We start from the raw sequence: 19872 nt of genomic DNA, 5'->3' as shown, positions 1-19872 counted from the left end.
TCTACCAAACGATTTTTAAAAATTTTAACAGTTTAAATGAAATTCTTTATTTAATCTTCTTATAAAATAATAATTATTACGAATTAGAAAAGAAATAAACCTCTTTTAATTCATTTCGCTCTTAATTTTCTTCAATACTGCATTTTAACGTTTTCCTATTTGCATTTATTTGTAATTGTAAAAATATTTCTTTAAAGCAAAAAGATAATAAAAAATAATAAAAGAACACAATAGCTTTTTTCTTAAATATAGAACATTGTTTATTGTTATCCAAAACTAATGAATATAAATTGTCGTTTTTTTTTCTTTGTTATTTTTTTTAACAAAGCTGACGTATGCAGTTTGAAAGGTTCTTAAGTGATCTTTTGCACAGTGTATGCATGGCTGAAAACAAACTGAAATACAGGAAAGCATATTCCGAGTATTTATTGCTCCGGAGATGCAATTTAAGTGGCTTAAAATTGGAAAAAAAAATTTATAACTATTTCCACCTAATAATCATTATTTTTATATTTTGATATATAATGTTTTCTAAATTGTATTTTCTCTTTAAGTTTACTTTAAAATTAATAACAAAAAAAAGCAAAAACGAGATATATTTTTCATCAAGGTCGATAAATATTTTATAAAATGACCATACTCATTATAAGTATGGTCATTTGATATCAATGATCAATAAAAGACCATATCTATCGTTCATCAATTGATATCTACGATTATTGAAATAGCCACTCATACAATTAATAACTAGGACTTATAAAACGGCCATCTTGCTCATAAAATCGATGTCTAAAATCAATGAAAGGGCAATTCTTACACAAAACAGAAAGCAACTACGAACAATAAAACGATTATGCTTACACAATCTGTATCAAATTAATAAAACTGCTGTACACTATTCCATGAGTTTACTATTTCTTCAGGATTAAAGTCAAGAATTATGATTACAAACTAGAATACAACAAAAGAGGAAAGTGCCAATTTGTAAAATGTCAATAATTTGCTTTGACAAGGCATCTTATGCTCACGAATGTTAAGAGAAGAAAGTAAAACGCTAATTTTTTTCGTTATTTCTAATATTGTTCCATACATAAAAAAATAGCAATAGGTAATCTATATACTTATAATAAAGCTCAATGTGTGTGTGTGTGTGTGTGTGTGTGTGTGTGTGTGTGTGTGTGTGTGTGTGTGTGTTGGCGCTCTACAGGCCAGACCGTTTGACCTACAGCTACCAAATTTGGTACATGTATACCATGGAGGTCGGGAATGTTCACCTGGGGTTCCTTTTTTCGAATTTTTAATTAAAATTTTAATTATTAATTAAAAACTAACTTTCCCGCCAAAAAAAACTTCCATTTTCCCACCGCCAACTTTTCCGCCAAAAAAATCTTCCATTTTCTCCACCGCCAAATGAGTAAGGCTTCGAATTTTTTTTCTCCCAACAGTAATGAGGCTAGGGTTAATATTTTTCGGCGGATTATTTTAAACGATTCTGTTTATTTTCTTAATGTTTGATGCATTTAAACTTAAACATTGTTAATTAATCCATGTTTCAGATTCATTCTGAAGTACTTTTGAATTAAAATAACACAGAATAAAGGAAATTAAAAATGTATAATCTGCATAGCGTTACCCCAACTGGCTTAGAAAAATTCACGCATTTGCGTTAACGTAACTGGCGAAGAAAATTCACGCATGCGCACTGTGTTCCGATTGTTGCCATGACATGTAAATTATCCGTTATCAACGGATGATTTAAATTATTTTTAGGTTAGTTGCATGCTTTTGTAAGTAAATTGTATTTATGTTAGTTATATATTTTTTGTATATGCTTATAGTTTTAAGTACATCGTTTTTTAAGTAGTTTTTTTAAACCTGTTTTCGACCGATTATTTTAAACGATTCATTTTGTTTTCTTAAAGTTTGATGCATTTAAAATGAAGCATTGTTAATGAATCGATCTGTTCATGATGAATCTGAGAAAATTGTGTTGACAAATTCTTGAGATATTACATAACTTAAGAAAGATATTCTTTAGTGCCCATAAAGTTTAAACACTCAGTGACTCTATTATCAGTAATCATATTATTAAAAAAATGCTTTGTTTCAGTAAAAAATATTATATTAATTGCAGTTCAGTCATTTCCATTTTAATTTTAAGCATAAATTCTGCCAAAACTAACAGAAAATTAGAGAGATACATATTATGTTATGGCTGAAGGACTTTATATTATTTAGAGTGAATTACATGACTATCAAAATTTGAAGCTTTAAAATATTTGATGAAGAAGATATTAAAGTAGGAATTACATAAAATATTTAGTTATTAAAATTTTAACGAGCATTGAGATTGACGAACCGGCTGGTCGCCAAAGGCGGCTAGTAATATATATAAAAAAAGCACGAAAAGGTAGCGAAAGACACATTTTGCTTTGGTACTCCAATCAGATCTCAATGCATAATGAAACTTTTTTCTCTTCCCATTTTGAGGTGCTATTCTTCCTGCATATTTTATAGACATTTCATAAAACATTATCATTAATCTTCAGTTAAACGATATCGAATCCCTTATAGCATTGCCAGAAGAAAAGCAATGTCTATTCTTTTAGGTAGCCTCTACGAACAAAAACCTAGTAGGATAAAATTTAGCGAGAGTAGATGCCGACTACAATATCACCCTCAGTATTTCGTGCGCAATTAAAAGCATCATGGTAGATTCAGTAGACAAACATTGAATTTACTTTTATACAAGAGAAACGTCAATACAAAGAGTAAAGAAAAAATATCCATACTGTTAGGCAGAATTTTATTGTTTGAGAATTTTACAGTATGCGCCAAATTATACAGTACCGAAATTAAAAGAATAATATTATATAGTGTTGAAATGAAAAGACGAACAAAAATTATTGTCATCTGTGAGTTTATTTTTCTTCACAAGAAATTAACATACATATATACACACTATTAGAGTGTTGATTTACCACGGTATGCGTAATTTAAGTGCTCAACGTGTGCACCGCCTTGTTGTAGACAGTGCTCATATTGTCACGTAGATACTCTAGTGTGGAACGCAATGGCACACACAAGAAGTAAAGCTAAACCAATTTATTAACTCAACTCAGAACTGAGAACATAGTGACTGACAGATCTTCTGCTTTTCTACTAGCAGGGTAAGTTCCAGAATACTTTTCTGGAGACAGTAAGGAAAGTCCAGAACACTTGGCTGGTAAACTAAAGAAATGTCCAGTATCTTCTGGAACATGAAATAAAGGAAAACATAAAATCAAGCAATTAAATGTCACAGACTGTGAATCGCATTGTCTCTAGCGGGATTCGAACTTACGATCTCTTGATTATGAGATCAGTGCTATGACCATTCGGCCAGGGAAAGTCCACTACCTCTTTTCAATGCTGCAATATCGTTTATGCAGATTCTCAAACATATTTTGAAACAAAAGACATCCTACTGCTGACTCCTGAAAAAAGAGATAATGCAGGCACAATTATTGGAGGATCTTCACAATTGAACACTCTCTTTTAACATATACCTCGTCGATAAACGGAACGACGTTTTCGAGATACGCGAGTTTCTGTACTGTATATACGCGAGTTTCTGTACTGGCTCGTATTGTATTTTAAGTAATTTTTAGAGGTCGATACATAAATGCTTCCTATGTTTCAATTTTTCTTTTGTTATCGGAAGTATACGTTTCGATGGAATGTTAAAAAAATTAAGTGATTTTATCATGTTCCAGTTATTCTAATTTATCTAAATGTTTTATTGATTTAGAATAATTGAAATCTAAAGTAGCGGAGAAGTTTCGTACGAACGTGTCTCATAACCATTAATTTAGATTTTATGAACACTAACTTCCCAAGGATCAAATATTTAAAGTAAGAAACATAATAACGAGCGATTCAAGAAGGCTTTTTTTTTCTTTGCTCTATCAAGTATGTTATGCAAGTATTGTTAATTTTTCTTAACCGTTTACTTGTTATTTTGTAATTCTTATTTATGCAAGAAATTCTAAATATTGAATATAAAGTCAATAAAACATTTATCATGATTTTTTGTAATCCTTTGTCTGGCATGATTGCTCAGAAGAAACGTGTTTTTATTGTTTTTTATGCTACATCTACAATTCCAATTACTTTACATGAATTAAGTTAATACGTCTTTGTTCATAGATCTTTGCCTAGTAACTAAATTAAATTAATTATTTTTCAATAACTTATAATGAGGGGTTGAAAAAGAATTTTCCACCCACACTTTCTTTAATTCGACTGCTTTATAAACGTAACTTCCGAAATCTTATTTCGAAACTCTAGTCACTTGCTTTTATTTTATAACATTTCGTCTGAATCCTTCGAAGCTTTCTGAAATTGAAGAAGAAACGGTGGAGAGAAGTGGAATGTACATTCAATTTACTAATAACAAGAAAAGAGTTGTTATTCATAAAAAGGAGAAACATCAAAACGTTAAATATTAAAAGATGATAAATTCTGAACTTGAAACGTTTATAATATCAAGATTCATTTCTCCACTAGAAAAAAATGCATTTAATAAAATTAAAGGAATCCATAAAGGATCTAACTCAGCTGAATTTTTCCTTAAAAATTAAAGCAAATCTTATTTTTATATAAATGAATCTTATTTTCTTATAAGTAAATATTATTTTCATATAAATTTATTGAATTGATACACCACATTCACATTGGAACTTAAAGTATGATTCAGTTGGAAATCCGACAATGGAATTTAAGATTGGCATCAATTCACGATCATATAAATGTAGCTATTTTTTTATTTTCTAGTGTAGAAAGACTTCGACAATATTTAAATATTAATTTCATAATTTATATAAAAACACCCTTAACCTTTTGCACTCTGAAAAGTAGTTGGATGCATATCTATGCACTTAATACAAAAACTTGTTTGTTGTTCAAAAAAATAAATTAATATATAGCTGTTTTAAGTTGAATTTCCCTGAAAATTTAATCTACGTCTTTTTACCATTCTGTAGACATTTTTAACAATCAAAATTGAAAAATAAATAAATAAATAAAGCTTTAAAATGATGCACCATCTTGAATGGTGCTTGAGAGGAGTCATCAGAGTGCTAAGGGTTAATATTTATATTATAGTTTTGAATGATAATATTCATATTTACCTCATTTGTAAGTTGACGAGTCTGTATCTCAGATATTATCTCTATTATTTATATTTAAATAGAATGGGTTTGTGTACGTTTCAGTAATGTACAAACAACTATCGCATTAAAAATCATAAGCATAATTAACAATTATAATCATCTGGAGCTATGTCAGATAATGTCATAATCAATGCATCTAGAAATTCGAATGTTCAAATTTAATGCCAACATTTTTTTTTTATTTAATGCTTTGTCTTAGTTTGGGTGATTTTTCGCACGTCTTTGCTCATAATACAATTTCAAATGATTATAAAATACTACTTTTATATTGACAAAAAGAATAAATCGTTGCTGTTCAAAAGAAATTTGTTTAATAGCTCTAACATAACTTACTGAATTTTAAGAAATTTATTGAAAAACAAGAAATTTTCTAATAAATTAGGAACACAGAAATATAGAACTTAGATCGATTAAAGGTCTGATAACCCCTCGATATATGTTTAATAATTATATCGTCTTTTTTCCATTTTTAATAACTATAATATCATACAAAATTTGAATGAAAATATTTTCTTAAAATCCTGGTTTAATAATACTCTTAAGAAACATTTTAAATCTATGTCAGGTTCAAAAATTATGTTATGAGAAGTGATGGAATTAAATATCTCACTTAGAAATACGCTAAACGTATTTAGGTAACGTTTTCAATAATATTACCATTTCGGATTAACTAAATACTGAAATTCTCTACAAATTTGCATGGTTCTTCCGTATTTATTAAACAGTTTCAAATATTTAGAAATAATTTGAAAGTATGTAATTTAATTCTATTTTTACAAATCAACTTCTAATAAGAATCGTCCTTTCACTTTACATTCTCAGAAGACAGTTTAATTTGAATAATTGGAAAATATCATAAAGAAGATCATCGTTCCTCTTATTCCGTGTCATTCAAGTAACAGAACCGGATTTTAAAGTCTGATATTTCTTTAAGAATTATTTTCTTCAAAGAATGAAGAGAATTATTAGTTATGTCCTTACTAGGCAAAAGGATGATCAATTTACATGCTTCTTAAATGAAACATAAGTTTTATGTCATCTTTGACTGCACGTCTATTCAGATAATCTCTATTGCATTGAACCCCGTTTGATAAAAGTTTAATGTCAAACATCTATTAACTATGGAAATTTCTATCGAATTCAAAGGACTCTTTGTACAATGAGCTTCATGTAGAGTAATACCACCATTAATGCCCTAACATGTAACATCGCTAACAGTAATAGAATGACTTTATGGTAAGAATGTTTTAAATTCCTATGTAGAATATTTGAAATTCAAAAGAGCTTTATTATTTATGCCGTGATTCAGATCTAAAATTCATGAAAGAACCCTAATTGTAGGTATAATACTTTAAAGAGGCAGGTAACCTTTAAAATACGATGACATTCAACATTTTGTACAAAGCTTTGATACTGCCATTTTATAAATTTGAATTTTTATCTATTGCTGGAGTTTAGAAATATTTTTGAAATCGCATTCTGTCTTTAAAAGTAATTCTAAGGTTACAAAATTTCGAATAACTTATTGCTTGATTTTGAAAATGTGTATCTTTACAATTTTGATGAGTAATTTTGTATTTTTTAAAAAAAATTATAAAGTTCTACTTATTACAGCCTTTAATATTAGGTTCATTGAAATAATTTGTCTTAAAGTTCTGGATTTTATGTTTGAACATATTCATATTAATATTCTTCAAAGATTGTACACGAATTTTTCAATGTATTGAATAGCAGTTTTCGCAAGAAATTTGTTTGGATTCAGTTTGTTTCTGAAAATGTTTAGTTTAAATTTTCATAATCAGTGATATTTATGCAATACATTTTAAGTAAATCTTTTGGTCCTCTCTGAATTTTACATATTGAACAATGCTCTGGGGGTTTTCCATACACCATACTTGGATCGATTTCAGTGGTTTTTCTTTATTTTATAAATTTCGAAATGGTAATTCTAATAGAAACTCTATGCAAAACAAGAGCATTTCTTTTGTTAGTATTCTATTCATGCCTTAGTTTCCCCATATGTGCAAAATATCTTACTCAAAGAATGCCCTCTGGCTCCCGAACCTTCGCCGCCCGTTTCCCAGGAACTATAAAATGTCGGCAGTCTCAAGCTGCAATGAATCGAGTCGTCGAGAGGAAACGAAGCAAAGGCGGTATAGTTCGAAAAGTGCCAGAATTGTGTGGAGCTCAAATGGTTGCTGAATTGAGCCGTCTGCCGAGTAAAGGCGTCTATTGTGGAAGCAGCATCGAGTCCTGTGAGGAGTAGCCAGTCATGTAGTAGTGAGTCGGTAGTTGGATACAGCTAAAGCGAGGAGACAGTGGAGAATTGCAGCCGTTTGGAGAGACCACTGAGTGAAGTTACGGAGATTACCTCTCCTGCTGAACTCTGTCTAGGCTATATATATTTGTCGTCTGTGTACTCGTGTCCTTTGTATTAATAAACGTCGTCGTCGTCTGTCACTAAAGGACTGTTCATTGTATTGACCGTCAAATCTTAAAAGAACACCGATGGAAGAAGTAAATCCGTAACAATATAAATTGGATGCGAATGGAAAAAGGAATTATTTTTACTCGTAGTTAACTAATTGATTAAATTCTGTTAGAATCAAATAATCTTAATTAAGGAAATATTATACATGATTAGGAATCATTTTTACAAAACACAGGTATTTGAATAGTTACAGAGCAACAAAAATTAAATAAAAATAGAACAATATATAATTACGATACTTTAACAATATACTAGAAACGAAAAATAATATGAAAGTCTCATAAATTTCAATGAAAATAAGATGAACGATCATACAATAAGCGAAAATAACACAATCATACAATAAACGAAAATAACAAACGACTAAATCTTGCATCATAAAGGCCATCACAGAAAAAAAAAGTAGAAATTTGCGATATAACAGAAAAACACTTACTGTTAAGAATCTAATATTTCATCCCTTAGTAAACAGTTTTTTGTAGAGAAGAGAGTTTTACTGATATTTTAATGGATGCTGAATGGATGAAAGGTCAATGACGCCCGGGAAGCTGAGTGGTGTCCTCATCGTCTGATCGCGGTTAAAAATTACGATGTCCGTCCGAAAAAGCTCTTGTCTTTATTTAAGAAAGGGACATTAATATAACTAAACTGTGTACATTTCGCTCTACAGGTTAGATCGTTTTACCTACAGCTGCTAAATGTAGTGCATATATAGCTTGGAGGTCGGAAATGTGCAACCTCAGAGCAATTTTTTTGAAATTTTAATTAGAAATTTGATTAATTAAAAATTAAGCTGAATTCCGTATTCTTGCATTAGCTTTCGAAAATATTAATGCACAAATAAAAATTTTACAACATTTCAAAATTAATATTATATATATTCAATGATCCATTTAATATATCAATTAATATGAAATATAATAACTTCCATAATAGTATGAATTTTAATGACCATCAAAAAAAATAAATAAAATAGGATAAAAATATTTTGCAGATGGAAGCTATTAAGAGACCAAATTATATAAATATTTAAATGAAAATTTTCACGAGCATTAATCTTGGCAAGCCAATGCCAACAAAAACAGCTAATCATAAAAATATAAAAGCATTTTTCTTTTGAAATTTTAATGAATTCTGATCAATTATCGATATATAAAAAATTTATATTTCAAAAAATAGTTAAAATTAATGTCATGTAATTAATTAAAAAATGAAATCTTCTAGGTCTTTATATAATTATGAATATATAAATTGGAAGGAAATATTAAAAGTAGCTATAATCTTAAAAGTTTTAATTTCATGATATTATAAAGAATTTTAAAAAAAAACTACATAATATTAATAATATTATAAAGAATTTTTCAAATTACAGCTAAAAAGAATTATCTAAAGAATTCTGTGAAGTTAAAAATCAGTATTTTAAAAATACTTAATTAAAAATAATTAAATAAAAGAATAATTTTTCAGTGTTAGCTGTCTCACGGCAATTTGGAAATTACTAACTCAATTACATTAGAATTTTTTTAAGACTTTAAATATCATAACAAGGAAAAATCAGATTGAAAATACTTCGAATAACGGTTTCTATAATAAGTAGCAGACGACTTTTTTTATACTTTCGTCTGTTTTTATTCTGTTTGGTTCATTGTTTCCTTTCATAACAACTTTTCCTTTCAAACAAATAGTAATTTACCTTAGTTATTTATATTTCTTGTAATAAATGATTTATAGAACTTATATAATTATAACTAGGAATACATACTGAAAATCAAAGCTTTCTGTTTAAATATATCATTAAATGAAATATTTATTTTAATAAAAGACAAATGTGCAATTAAAATTGAGGCTTAAACATTTTTAGGGATCATACTTTTAAGAATATCATGCGTGTTATTTATGAATCCAGTTTTTAGTATAAATTATTAAGACTGTTTTTCAGTAAGGAAATTTAATAAAATCTACAGAATGCTTTATTGAATCATTAACATTTTTTGAGAATGTCTTTTACATCAAAGGAAACTATGAATGTTTTCAAATATGTTCAAAGGAGGCAAATCATGTAAAGACTTTCAGAATTTCTTTTGTAAATAAATGCATTCAAAACGATTATGATAATCGATCTTACACCTTTAATTTTAACTGAAAACAAATTCATGAGCAGGAAACATTTTAATAAATCAATATGTGTCAAGAAAGGAAATATAAACTGAATTTATTATTAAGGCAGCTAATAATTTTTTTACTGCAGAGAAAATATATTAAATGAAACGGAAATGGAAATAAATGAGAAGATTTATTTTCATGAAATAAATGGAGAATTGGAGCAATACTATGCATAAATTTCCCTTTTTCTTTATGATAGAAAAGAGAAAATTTGCTTCCAAAATAATTTCACACATCAAAGTTCAGGAAACTATTAGACGGCTTTCATTCGGGTATGCATATTTTAAGAAGTATCTGCGTTTGACTGTAGACAGGCGGAATTTTTCTTTATATTTGTTGGAAATAAACTTTTTGATGAATATCATACAAACTACATAAATATATGAAAGAAAGATTTGGATTTTTGAAAATTTTAATCATATTTGTGAATAAAATTGTGAACAGGAAATAACACTTATCGCATTCTTAAATTGTTCGTCGTCTTCTTTACAATTTAATTGAAAATCATTTTTCTAAAAGGGAAGGTAGTCTCGTAATAAGTCTGACGGTAAAAAGGTTGAGCAATTGTCAAATTCTCAAAGCAGTGGAAAGTCTAATTTAGCTCTATTTAATCCAAATTATTACTGAACAGGGATATTTTTTAATAAATAATTTATAGGATTTTAATTATTTAATTTTACAAACTTACTGACCAAATTATTTCTTTTTATAATTAGCATATAACCAATATATTATATTGGAACAAGTATAAGTTATTTGTGTTGTTTAAATTGAGGGATGTTTGTTTATGTACATATTTTTAAAAATCTCAGATTTCATGAAATTATTCTGTTGTAGTTGTAATTATTTTAATATTGCATGTGATCATAAATGGAATGAAACAAATTCATATATCAAAACATTATTAGATAACTAATTTATTATTAATTTTTAAACGTAAATAAATCTCACAATCATTCCCTATGCATGCAAAAATGAAGAATTTCAAATACAATTGTCGATAATTTTAGTTTACCACTATTTTTGTATGTATAGAATTATGTAAATTTTACATAATATTTAAAAATGAAAGATAGAAATGGAGGAAATAAAATTTTAAAATAATAAATTTCATTTTACTTGAATGCCAAAATGAAGAAACGATATGCAGTGGATCGTTCTAGTTTTGTATGATCAGAATGGGTCTAAATGCACAATAGGCCTTTAAAAATGAATGAGATAAGAAAATTTAAAGAAATCTATAAACATAAGAAATTTTAAATTTAGTTGCGAAAGTTTTTTTTTTTAATTCAATACTCTGTATTTCAATTTCATGTTATTTGAATCTTATTGATGAAGCATGTTTGTATGTTAATTACTTCGCAAACTGGCAGTGAAATTTCTTATTTTAACATCTAAGTGATTTGTTTTCCCCAAATCGTAATTGATTCATAGTACCAAGTAGAGAGATATACAAAGAAATAAGATTTTTCTTTACTTAAATGTTTGAACTTTGAATAGAATTACACAATCCATTCCTTGAACAACTTTCTTGGAAAAGAAATGGTAATCATTAACTATCAACTTCAACATTGTATTATGAAATACAAAGACTCTGGAATTTATTGCAAGAATTTGTTATTTTACTTACCCGGGTGATTTTGGTTAAGCATTTAACTTTAATTTCATCATGATTAGTTGAAATATTTAACTTTAATATTGAATTTTTTATTTAGGTATAGTATTGTTGAATTCTACCTCTTGTCTAGAATTAATAATTCTCTACATAAAAAACATTCCAAGAGATAATATATTTATAATTTTGTCCGCTGAATTGCAATTGCCTTATTGAGGCCATGAGCCAAAACTGATGTTTCAGAAGTTCATCTCTCAGTGCCAGCTCAGAGTTATTTATTGAGATTATTTTTTTCAAAAGGTATTGACTAGAAACCAGCTCCTGCCATAAATATAATGGAAAATTTTCGGTTTTTAAGCTAGATTATTTTCTCTGTAGGGTCGCATCATTGAGATAGATATTAAGTATTTTAAAATAGCTACTTGGCCATTGTTTAAAAAAAAACTAAGTGCCTTAAAACTCATAATAAAAACATCATTTGCATATCTTTGATAAAAATCTAAAGTTAACGTTTAGACAAGAGGATTAAGTTTGTATAGTTCATAGAATATTATTCAGATGGTAATTTTAATCTTCCTAAGTCAAGTTAATTCATAGCAAAGTTTTAATGCTAGAAATGTTCTATAATTGTAAGAGATATTTAAAGTTAAGGATAACGAAGACAACAATTATGAAACATTTATATTTGGGCGAAAAATTCATACAGAACATTAGAATCGCACCCTCTTGTGTCATTTTCTACGATAGTGGAATCGTGGAATTTCTAGAATTCTCCCTCATCTCTGCTAGCAGAGCATAAAGCTAGTAAAGCACTTTATCCACGCAACCATAAATGTGGAATTAAGGAACGGATTAAACATATTAACGCTCGAGCTGATGTATATTCACGCAAAGTACAGTGAAAAAGACGGTACTACATACCATTCTTAATCCGAGACTTCATCCGAAACAACCAGAAAATGATAAATCAACGAACATTCATCAAAATCGTTTTCATCCAAAATGCAAGCAAAATAGTTACATTAAATCGTTTGCTTGCATTTATAAATTAATGGGTAATAAATAAAACTCTTTAATTTGAGTAATGTTTAATTTAAAAGATATTTGGTTACAATGTTAGCTCTGAAAATATTTATTCTTACAAAATCAATTACTTTTAAGAACATTTAACTTGCAGCAAAAGTTTTTATCCTTAAAAATATCGATTTCTTGCTGAACATTTTGAATTGCTATTATAAACTGTTATAATTTAAGTCTGAAAATATGCGACTACTTTAAAAAGTAAATTTTTGAGAAATTATGAATTTTTTTGTATAATATTCTTAACTATTGAACAAAACTTCTTTATAAAGCCGTCAGAATTTTATTACTAAGTCAATTTGCAGGGAATTTACACTGATTTTTATATTTGCATTTAACTTACATTTTAACGTTATTTTACATTTTTAGATGCTATTGTCTAAAATTTAATCTTCGATAGAATTTTACGAAAATCTCATAAATTAATATCTAATGCATATTTTTTGTTCTAATTTAGTATAATAATTTCTCAATGTGCTCTGCAGTTCCTGAATTAGAGAATAAGTAATCTATTCATTTAGAAAATATTTTATAGTTGCTTTTTATAGTTGCTAATCATTGAAAATTTCGTGTTATTTATCAGTCGAATCCTAATATTTAAGGAATAAATAGAAGTATAGAAGTACAGCTTATATTTTAGTTCACGAACTGAATAATATATTTTTAAGTTATCTGCAAAATTTTAAAATTTTGAAAACAACAAATATTTTGATGAACTTAACTAGAAGATTTTTTCCCTTCATACCCATTTTTAATAAAACCAAAAAAGGTGTTTTCACCAGTTAAAAAAAAACATTTGTTACTTAACCTGTATGTTTTGATTTCATACAGTTTTTTTTACAAATATTCAAAATATAATTATTTTCGAGCATTTTTTCAAAAAAGTTCATCCCAAACTTGTTCATATATTCTAAAAGTATTTTTAACCAACATGCGTCTGAAGAGTTGAAAGAAAACGAATTTTCTTTTAAGATCTTAAAAGCATACCAGCAGAATATCATTACCTACATATACATAATAGTTAATATTATTTAAAAAAAATAGTTTAAAGATTACATAAAAGGACGCAGAAAATGCACACTAAAGGCATTTAACATGTCAATTAAGGCATTTTGCATCCCTAGAATAGTTAAATTAACTATTATGTAGGCTGCGAGATTGATAATCTTGCATCAAATACGTGATTAGTTAACGTTGCTATGGTTATTTATAATTTATAAGATGCAGTTCGGAGAATATTCTTGATACTAATCTTTTAAAGGAAGAGTTAAATAGCAGTGAAGAACAGTAGTTGATTGTGTTAATTATATATATTTATCATGGGAACTAATCTCTACTTTGCTGTAATATTAAAAATGAGAATTGGTATCAAAAGCTTTTAAAATATTCATTTTATATCACGTCATATTTTTCATGAGAACAAAAGAATCAAACTAATATTTCATAAAAATAAGAGACAGCTGTAAATAAAAGTGCTGCCATTAAAAAAGATGAGTGAGTAATTTTCCACGAAAAATAGAATAAATCTGCTTTTACCGCCATTTACATAAGACGGTCAATTATTATATTTTCAAAGCTAGATTCTTGAGAATTTACAAGGATGTCCCAAAGGGTTATAATTAAATGTCAGAAGGTATTTTTTTTAAAGTTATTATTACTTTTTCATGAAAAGATAAAATAATTATTTAAGATGTATGTACGCACTTGAAACTTTGAAAATCGTTCAAAATATCGAATATTTTTTTATTGCTTAATAATGTTCTCTAATCATTTCGCTTTCAAACGATACCAATATGTTGTCCATATTCGAAATATTTCTAGAATTATAATTATTTTTCTTGAGGTGCTTTCATTAAAAACTCTAGTTACGGTTTTATTAAAACTCATTTTATGAAGAATGATATTTTTCCACTATGTTGCTTCATTCAAACAATCATAACTCAACAAGAATTTAACCAAATACAATTATTCCTGTATCAAAATAATCTGTATGAAATAGAGAATGTTTTGTACCTCAATCAAAGTTATATTTATAGAAATACATTTTTAATTGCTATTCAAAATTTAAAATTACAGAAAAAATCTCGCTTTTTCTATTCATCGTTGATGAAAATATTGTTTAAAAAAACTATATATTTTTATAACTTGATTGAGGTAGACAACATGAAGACTCATAATAGGCATCATTTCCAACTAGAATTGTGTGACTGTACAAATTAGAATTTAAGATATCATGTTTCAAAAATAGGCTAAATTAGCTCTTTAAATATTATTTAATTAACTAATAATTAGTGTAATATGATTTTTTTTCTCACTGAAATGAGTTTAAACATATATTAATGACTTACTGTGCAAAAAATGGATTTTTAAAGTTAAAATTAAAAAAAAAAATCTTCTAGTGTGTACGTACACCTAAAAACTTTTGAGTGCTGTTTAACGGCTTGAAAAATGAAGGCAACTACTTTCAAAAGTGAATTCTAATCTACATCGACTGTTAGAAACAAATAATCAAATTTTGAATTCTTAAATAATAGGAAATATAAAAAAAATAGGTTAAAAGAAACATTTTTTAAAAATATTATTAAGATTAAAAAATAATTTTTTTAATATTTCTTTTTTATGTTTAGGATATTTTAAATCCATTTTACTAACCATTCCCTTTACTAACCAATGATATCCTTTTCGCACCCAGGTCGTAAGAGTTTACTTTCTTATTCTACATCCATCCATACTCGTGATCCCACCTGTAGTTTTACCGTCGGAATAAATAGACATCGTCTCCCGGAAATTTAGAATTTTTGAGAAGAAACTTTTTTTATCTGTGTCTATTCTGCTGTCGTGGTATTTATTTTAAGCTGATCTAATGACCTAAGAGACAGTTTAATAGCTGAAAACAAAAACATAATCTTAATATTTTTGAGAATGAAGTGAATTTAGTTTAGTTATATTAACGTCCCGTTGTAAAGCAACACTAGGGCTATTTTGGGACGGACCTCGTCATTTTGAACCGCGGTCAGATGACGAGGACGACATCTGAGCTGGCACCCCCCTCTCCACGCAGCACCACACCAGCGAGAGGACGTTTGGCATGACGGATTTAACGTGCAACAGACCCCCTTACAAGACGATTCTTCGGTGGAATCGGGTCTCGAACCTGAAACCCTACGGCTAACAAGCCGAGACCTTACCACCAGGCCACCACGGCCCGAGAATGAAGTGAGAATGAAATGGATTTCTACCTCAACAATACGCAAGACAGCCCCGGATAAGTCAAATGTTTTAGAGAATATAAATGAAAAAATTCAGCAACATAAATATATCGACTTAATCTGAATGTAAAAGCGTAAACTGAAGGTTTCCCACCTGGAAAATGATGGAAATTTCTAAGAATAGATATCTAAAAATAGGCGTTGGTAGATTTTATCATTGACTAAAAATTGTTCTGCTTTATCTAAAGGACGTAGTAAATGACATCAAGGTCTTTACATGGGTTTCTAGTGTAACAAACGAAGTAGTGTAAAACTTAAAAAGTTCCGAATTTAGCCTGACAATGGTTTCCGAACCTACGGTAAAATTTACGATTTAGAATTTAAATACATTTTTTCATTTCTAGGTCTAGTTATTTCATGAAAATTGGAAATATTTTACAATGTTTGAAGAATTTGGATAAAGTTCTACTTGTTATCGCGTGAAATAAGAAAAAAAAAATGAATTTTTAACTCAAAAAAATCTTAAGAAGCCTTTATTGAAAGATTTACAGCTTTTGTAGTATTTCATGCAATAGAAAATAAAAACACAATGAAGAAATAAAAAAAAAGAATAAATTAAATTATTAAAATTTTATACTTTTGGAGTTGAAAGTGTAATATCGAATCCAAGATAACAATATGTATCCATATTGCAAGATAAAAATATGTATCCACGTGCATACCTTGATGATACGTCTTATTTATAAATGGTGTGTAAATAATTACAATTGATGTTATATTGAATTTAATAATTGATACTATTTATTTACATTACTCGAACTGAGAGCGTATTAGTATGTTAAATATAAGTATATTAAATATACACGATTAAATTCTCATTTTCAGCTTGAAAATATCGTTCATTTCGTGAAAGGAATGTTTTGTTTACAAGTGAGAACAAGATTGCAGAAATCAGCAATTGCTGAATTTGCATAAATGTATTCATTACTAATATTTGCATACTTATCCCTTACGAAGGATATTAATTTACGAATTAAAGTAATACAACATTCTTAAATCAAAACATCAATATTTAACAATTAACAGCCGTTATCAAAAATTCCGATGTCATATCCTATTCTGGTACACAAAGTATCTGTATTTCGCCACGTGTAAATAAATCTTTCACCAAATGAACTCGTATGCCTAGTTTTAGACAACAAATCTCCAAAATTTAAAAACATCAATTGCCGACTATTATCCGAACAAACATCTGATACACACTCATAATTGGATCTCAATTCTATTACTTTATTTATTTGTTACTTGGAACATTGATTTAAATAATATTATCTGTTATGCTAAACATCATTTTAATTATAAAGATGGATTGCTAAACTGAATGGAATATTTCACTTAAATAAGGATTTTAAATTTTGAGATATTTAACTTTTTTTTAAATCTTTCGTTATAACACATTTTTTATTCTTTAATAGGATAAAAGTGTATATAAACACTTTAGACATTAAAGTATTTAAACATAGTAAATTATATCTTAGATTGAGTAAATATTAAAACTTTTAGTTTTCATATTTCACTTTCATGTAAAGATATTTTTGGCTTTAACAGTACTTAAGTCAAAAGATTTAAGAATAGTACTTACCTTCGAAATTGCTCAAACCTTCTAATACCTTCACTTAATCAATCTTGTTACATTTTTAAAATGTTATTTTTGTTTAATATATCATATTGATGTCTGGAACACTGGAAAGTACAGCCAAGTTTCCAATATCAACTTCAACAAGATGCAATATCTGCAATTCAAAACGAAATAATGTTCATCCAATCATAGAATGGGAAAGCAATTGGTGATACGTACCATTTGGATATTCGGGAAAATTCCGCATATCAAACAAGCTCTTATTGAAGAGGGTTCAAATCACAAAGGACAGACTAGACGCGCAGTGGTGAGTGAATAGCACCTCGTAGTTGTACCAACAACTAAGAAATATTTATCATTTTCTACCAAGGATTGGAACAAAAATAAGTTTTAATATTTCTTAGTGATGTTTGGAACGGTTGCAATAGAACCATGTCTCCAATATCCATTTCAACAATTCAAAACGAAATAATGTTCATTCAATCATAGAATGGGAAAGCAATTGGTGATACGTATACAGCATTAGGATATTTGGGGAAATTCGCACATCAAACAATCTCTTATTGAAGTTGGTTCAAATCACAAGAAACAGACATTGACTAATGACAGGATTCTTTTCCCATGCCTTTCACAGACTCTATAAGAAATGTGGTTTCATTCCGTTCATTAGTTTTAGCTGTAGATGCCGCCAAGCAGGGAAATTTATTTTATGGCCGTCCTGTATATATGACAGCGTAAAAGTAAAAATTTCTTTCAGTCAAGACTCGAACTGGATAGCTCTTGTTAAGTACTTTTATTGATGCTGCTCTCTTTGTAAAATTCAGAGAAAGGCTGGTCATCTGATATCTATCTGTTTTAGATTGCAACCGCTTCCTCGGTTAATTAGAAAGAAATCAACAAGAATTTCTTGTCAATACATGTATTTGTAAGTAGTGAACTTTGATAAAGAAGCTAGACACAAAAATCCATATTTGGACATTGAATTATTTTGCAATCCATGTGGACCTTTTATTGAATACATTCAGTAACCCTGAAGAAACTTTCTGATAATAGAGAATTATCGCGAGAATTCTGATAACAGATAATTCATCTGGACACTGAATTACTTTACAAAGAAAATCTATGTGGATCTTTTCTTGAATATATTCAATACCCTGAAGAAACTTACTGATAATAGACAAATGTCTCGAGAATTCTGATAATAGACCATTATTTTAAGAAATCTGATCATAGGCAATTGTCTAGGTACTGAATTATTTCACGAAAAAACTCTATGTAGACCTCTTCTTGAATATATTCAATAACTCTGAAAGAATTTTCTGATGATAGACAACTGTCAGGAAATGTGATGCAAGTTTTTAAAAGCAGCTGGGAACGGCAACTTGCAATAGGCAATAATCTCAGATACCTACTGAGGTATTTTGGCGTCTTCTGTCGAACAATAAAAAAAATGAAAAACAGATATTGTTTGCTTGCATAAACTGTAATGATTAAGAAAAAACACAAGTATAACTTTATTTTAGAATTGCATCCGAAATTCAGCACAGCAAATAATTGATTCCATTTTTTTAAATAATTTTATTTCATTGTACTGTCAAATAAATATATTATTTTTATGTGCATTCATTTTGTTTAAAAGTAAATGCTTACTTATATAGATGTTTCATTCATAATAGCTTATATAAACAAAATGATATAAATTAATAACAGCCTTCATCCCAAATCAAACTTGACTGATTCGCTGATTTCCGTACATTTTTGACAAAAAAATCCTGTTTCGTTTCAAACATGATAGTTAAATCTAAAATGTTTCTTCTGAAATGTGTAAAACATTCTCTTCAGAAATTAATCAGAATATCTTGAAAATAATTTTATAATTCAACGTTTTCTGATAATGGAATTCTTTTTTATATGTTATCCAAGTAAATAATTTTTTTTGTTAAGAGACACTCTGGAAATTTAAAGCAGGAACAAAATAAATAAAAGATGCTATTGAAGATTGTACCCAATATTTCAATGTTGACTATATGATTTTTTTACAATCATAGATATACATTCCTTTGAGGAATTTAAAGAAAATAGGTAAAGTAAATAATTTTATACTACCCATATTAACGAGAAATAACAAACGAAGAGACGAGTCGCGAATGAATCAAGTGAAATATTCAGTCTCTTAAGGAAAGGTGCAAATGTGCCTTTTCGCCTCTTTGTAAAAAACTATAGGCAATAAAAATTTATTACATGTGACATGTTTTATTTATATGATAGAACTGCAAAACGTATTTTTCAAGAGGAGTTGTTTTTAATGCAGTGTCCTCAAGGGATTAGGAATTTTTCATAATCCCTTGAGTACCATATAAAATATGGAAATTAGATCTAGAATTTTCTTAGAAAGTGTCATATCCGGTCTTTTCTCATTCCCAAAGGGCAAGAATTTCAAATATCAAAATTTATTGCAATGC

General features: G+C 28.1%; 1 long non-coding RNA gene across 1 annotated transcript in view; it reads right to left on the bottom strand.

Annotated features, from left to right (window-relative positions):
* LOC129974866 (uncharacterized) overlaps window positions 1-17525 on the bottom strand; it is a 47279-nt gene extending 29754 nt beyond the window's left edge. The window contains exon 1 of the long non-coding RNA XR_008784989.1: window positions 17414-17525. This is a non-coding gene — a long non-coding RNA (uncharacterized LOC129974866). The remainder of the gene's footprint in view (window positions 1-17413) is intronic.
* Between the last annotated feature and the right edge of the window lie 2347 nt (window positions 17526-19872).

The sequence above is a fragment of the Argiope bruennichi genome, chromosome 7 (genome assembly GCF_947563725.1).
Source record: "Argiope bruennichi chromosome 7, qqArgBrue1.1, whole genome shotgun sequence".
NCBI classification, from domain to species: Eukaryota; Metazoa; Arthropoda; class Arachnida; order Araneae; family Araneidae; genus Argiope; species Argiope bruennichi.
This window is presented reverse-complemented; position numbering and strand designations above follow the sequence as displayed.